The following is a 5146-nucleotide window of genomic DNA, read 5'->3' as shown; positions in this document are numbered from 1 at the left end:
ACACACACACACACTGTACAGACACACCACCCGTGGTGACCCATTCAATTACCGTCCATTCCCAAAAGCCCATTAGCTCATGTAAACAGCAATACAAACAGCCCAGGGGGGTTATGTAAGTTCGTGTTCGTGTGTGTGTGTGTGTGTGTGTGTGTGTGTGTGTGCGGAGGACGCTGCAGCCGTCGGGACCCCGAGAGACGCAGGGGTCCATAAACACAACCAGGACTGGGAAGAGAGCGTTAGAGAGAAGGAGAGATGGAGGGAAAAAAGAGTGAAAGATGGCCGGAGAGAGAAAAGGGAAAAGAGAGGCAGCAGGAAAGAAAAAAGGGACTTTAGCTCGTCACCAAACACATGATGTCACTGCTGACCTTTGACCTCTTGGACATGAAATGCCAAAACTTCATCATTTTGTCCTGTTAGATATTTGAGCACATCAGTTCTCAATTTAGGGCCAAAAACATGTTTTACGAGGTCACTGTGACCTTGACCTTTGACGACCTGATTCTAGTCAGTTCATCCTTGAGTCCAATTTGATGTTTGTGTTGAATTTGAGGAAACTCAAGGGCATCTTCAGATATTGTGTTTACGACAATAAGAAGGATACAAGGTCAAGGTCCCTTTGACCACCAACATCTAATTAGTCCAAGAGACCATTTGTGTAAAATTTGTAAAAATAAATAAATAAATACTTAAAATTTCCTCAAGGTGATCTGGAAATATCCCCTTTACAAGAATTTGACAGTTTAGGTCATAGGGACCTTGATCTTCAACCAACAGACACTAATCACATTTGCGCCAAATTTCAGGAAATTCCCAAAAGAAGCTCTTTAGATATTGCATTCGTGACAATGAGACAGATGCAAGGTCATAGTGACCTTGACCTTTGAACACTAAATACTAATCAGATCATCTTTTGGTTCACTCAAAGGTTCTGGAGAAAATGTGAAGAACATCCCACAAGATATTGCATTCATGACAATAAGACAGACAAGATCACAGTGACCTTGACTTTTGACATATAAACGCCAAAACCTAATCAACGTCCAAGTGAACATTTGTGCATAGTGACCTTGACCTTTGACCACCAAAATTTAATCAGGTTATTGTTTAGTCCAAGAGAACGTTTGTGCCAAATTTGAAGAAATTCCCTCAAGGCGTTCTTAAAATATCCCATTCATGAGTATGAGACAGATAAGGTCACAGTGAACTTGACCTTTGACCTATGACCACCAAAATCTAATCATGTCATCCTTGAGTCCAAGTGGATGTCTGTGCCAAATTTAACGAGATTCACTCAAGGCGTCCTTGAGATATCACGTCCACGAGACTGAGACGAATGCAAGTTCACCTTGACCTTTGACCACAAAAATCTAATCACTTTATCCTTGAGTCCAAGTGGATATTTGCACTATATTTAAGGGAATTTCCTCAAGGTGCTCTCTAAATATTCCGTTAATGAGAATGAGACAGACAAGGTCACAGTGAACTTCACCTTTGACCTATGACCGCCAAAATCTAATCATGTCATCCTCTAGTCCAAGTGGATATTTGAACTAAATTTGAAGGAATTTCCTCAAGGTGTTCATGAATTATAACTTCCACGAGAAAAAACATCCTCGGCTATCGTCGTCACGGAGACAAAAAAAAAAGATCTCTGTTTGGTAGCTGACTCAGTCTTTAATCACGGCCGCCCAGACGCCGTAAAACACCAGATTAACACTCAACTGAAGCCCATCCATCAACTCTACTCATCCGTTACACCGTGTGAGTGTGTGTGTGTGTGTGTGTGTGTGTGTGTGTGTGTGTGTTTCTAACCGTCTCTTTAAGCAGCCTCCCTCTATCATCTATCATTCCTCTCTTCCTCCTCGCATTCATCCCTCTGTTATTTAAAGCTGCGTCTCTGTTTTTACATCTGAGTCTGCGGCGGGTTTCTGATTAACGAACACACACAGTAGCCCGAGTTTCCATGACCTTCTTCAGATAAAAGAAAAACAAGTTTCTCTTCTCTTTCTTTAACTTCACTTCTTCCCTCTTCCTCTCCCTCCATCTTTCAGTGCTAAAGTGCAGCTACATCAAACTAGCAAATAATCTCTAATCTTCTAATATTTCGGTATTTTCAAAAATCCACATCAGGGATACACATATTTGGGGGCCACTTTTGCAAAATGACTGGAGGCCAGGGGCCAGTCACAGGAACCCTATATATGGTTAGAGGATTTTATGACGTTTTTAGGATTTTAGGACCTTGATTTTTTTTTTTTACATTTTTTGGAATTTAGGACGTTTTAAGGATTTTAGTGCATTTTAGTGCATAGCATTTCAAGATATTTCTCCAGCTTTGGACGTTTCTAGGACTTAAGTGTGGTTCTTGGAATTACGACATTTTTTGGATTTTAGGAAATTTCTCTAACCTTGGACTTTTTTTTCGACTTTTCTACGATTTTAGGAGGTTTTCAGGATTGTTTCTAGGATTTAATTTCTCAGATTCTGGGACATTTCTGGGATTGTAGGACATCTCTTGGATTTTTGGACAAATTTAAGATTTAAAGATGTTTTTAAGATCTTAGGACATTTCTAGGATTTCAGGACATTTTTATGATATTAGGATGTATCTAGTATTTTAGGACATTTCTTGGATTTTTGGGCATCTTTCATTTTAGGACATCAGGGTCTTAGCTAGGACCTCTGTCGGGGGGTGTGGGGGATCCTCCACTGGCACTTTTTTTTTTTTGCACTCTAGCACCTTATGTACACTAAAAGTACAAAAATAATTCCCAGTGTGAATCACTTTATTTTTGTTGTGAATCAGAAAATGGTTGTGGGGCCACTTGACACCCTATCAGAGGCCAGATTTTGCCCAAAAGTTGAGAATTACTCCTCTACATGTTCATGCAACTCAAAACATTTAAACATCATCAGTGTAATACTGAAATAAAGCCTGAAGCAGAAAACCTAATCAGAAAAATTGAATTTTTGTGTAACCAAACAATGTTTCCTTCCAGCCACCAGGTGGCGTAAATACCAGCTTCACCACGGAAACATGGCGGACGCACGGTGACAAACATGTTTCAGATTTGAGGCACAGTACCTGAGAAGCTGTCTTTGTCCATGGCCAGCAGGTCTCTGGCTTGGTACAGGTAGCAGCGCAGGTGGTATCGAGTGCCGCCTACACACACACACACACACACACACACACACACACACACACACACACACACGTATTGATGGGGTGAAGATGTGGGGTGCAAAAGCATAAAATAATGTGTTGTGTGGCGTCTTACGGTCAAAGAAACAGGAAATAGTTGGTCTGTTGACTCCAAACGTGGTCGTGACGGACTTGTCATCGTTCTTGTCCTCTATGCTGCTCTGTGGGAGGAAGAGGAGGAAGAGGAAGATCACATCGAGAAAGAAAAGAAAACTCAGACTTGAAGCTGATAAACAATATTTGTCAAATGTTTTTTTTTTTTTTTTAAAAAGCAGAGCCTTAAAAAAAACATCTTAATTAAAGGTTCTTTGCACTGCATGGCCAAAAGTATGTGGACACCCCATGCACACTCAGTATGTTTCTGTGCTTTTGGTCTGAGGCAGTTTTTCAGAAAAATGTAATCTTACAGGCAACATTTAGGCTTCCCACATAAAGTCATGGACAAACTTTTAAAACTTTTCCATGACTTTTCAAGCACAGAAGAGGAAAAAAACAACAAAAATGTTTAATAATAGCCAAAAACGCAGACTCCAAGTCACCAAAAAAACCAAAAACACTACTACAGCTACAGAAAATAAATCCCCTATTATGTTGCATTAATACATTTTAATTTATTACACACAACACATTTCTATGACTTTCTAAAATTATCAATGATTTTAAATTGTTCCAAAACTTTTCCATGCCTGGAAAATGAGACTCTGAAATTCCATGAATTTTCCAGGTTTTCCATGACCATGGGGACCCTAATTGTAGATTAGATTTTCATTTAATGTGATAAACCTTTACTCAGGTCTCCCTCTCACCAGTGAACACTCCAGAGCAAAGATGGCGGCCGGTCCCGTCTTCTCCAGCGGCTCCATGCGGCACCTCCACCTGCGCCTCCTGAAGCTGTCCGTCTTCCTCGGCTTCAGGTGGAACCTCCAGCCGAACAGCGAGGCGTACTCCCAGCCCTCCTTCTCCGCCTCGTCCGGACGTTGCTGCGAACACAAACCTCTCTTGTAACGACTGAGGACCACACTCAGGGACACATTTCAGACAGTTAATCAGGGACAGACAAAGACCGTGTCCACTTCGAGAGTCGAAGCGAATTCACCGTTAAAAAGTTCCTAAATGAACCTGTTTGTTTTGGTTAAAATTTCCTCCAAAAGGGTTAAAAAAAATATTAAAAATCTGAAAAAATAAAAGGTGGTTCAATGAAAAAATAAAAAGATGCAATATAATATAGTTAATAATAAAACAGTAGGAGAAGGTGGGAAGAATAAAAGCTAACTAAAGATAAAAACAATAATTTTCAATAATAGGAGAGTTTCAGAGAACGGAGAAACAGCCGAAATCTACATTATCAATAAAAGATGATAAATCTTCTAGCCCCCTTTTTTTCCTCCGTTGTTAAATAAAATGTAAATATTTCATGACTGTGTAAAAAAAAATCAAAATAAATTTCTAAATTAAAAATTGAATTTTCATAAAAGAATAAATAAGAAATGTAAATAAATAAAATTAAAAAATAATATAAAAGTAACTGTTTTTAAAATAATTAGAATAATAAAATCACAGAAGAATAATGGCAATGTGTAATATTTATGTGTTTGACAAATCTCTCCTCTGTCTGACATCGTATGTATGTGCCATCAATTAACCCAAAAAAGGATAAAAAATCATCAGGAAATGGATATAAGTCTCTGTCATTTCCCCAAAAGTGACCTCAGTAATGAACGTCTGTGTTTCTTGTGCTTTTTTAATGCAACCAGACCGCCACCTAGTGGCTACAAGAGGAAACTTCGACTGCTCACATTACAGATTATTGACCCCTTGAAGTTTTAAAGTCCTTTGGAAAAATGTTCAGATATTTCTAATGGTAGTAACTCAATATTTAATTTTTTAAGAGAAAAATATTATTTATATATATATATATATATATATATATATATATATATA

The 5146-nt window shown here is 38.6% G+C and overlaps 1 long non-coding RNA gene and 1 pseudogene across 1 annotated transcript; one reads left to right on the top strand and one right to left on the bottom strand.

The window, feature by feature from the left end:
- Positions 1-5146, top strand: part of LOC121961969 — a 65404-nt pseudogene that overhangs the window by 48981 nt on the left and 11277 nt on the right.
- On the bottom strand, positions 3085-4181 carry LOC121961970. Its single transcript, XR_006107100.1, has 3 exons — positions 4012-4181; positions 3282-3366; positions 3085-3166 (listed from the first exon to the last, which is right to left on the bottom strand). It is a non-coding gene; the product is annotated as an uncharacterized LOC121961970 (long non-coding RNA).

The sequence above is a fragment of the Plectropomus leopardus genome, chromosome 23, assembly GCF_008729295.1.
Source record: "Plectropomus leopardus isolate mb chromosome 23, YSFRI_Pleo_2.0, whole genome shotgun sequence".
In the NCBI taxonomy this organism is placed as follows: domain Eukaryota; kingdom Metazoa; phylum Chordata; class Actinopteri; order Perciformes; family Serranidae; genus Plectropomus; species Plectropomus leopardus.
The sequence above is the reverse complement of the archived record's forward strand: the minus strand, read 5'-3'. Positions and strand labels throughout refer to the sequence as shown.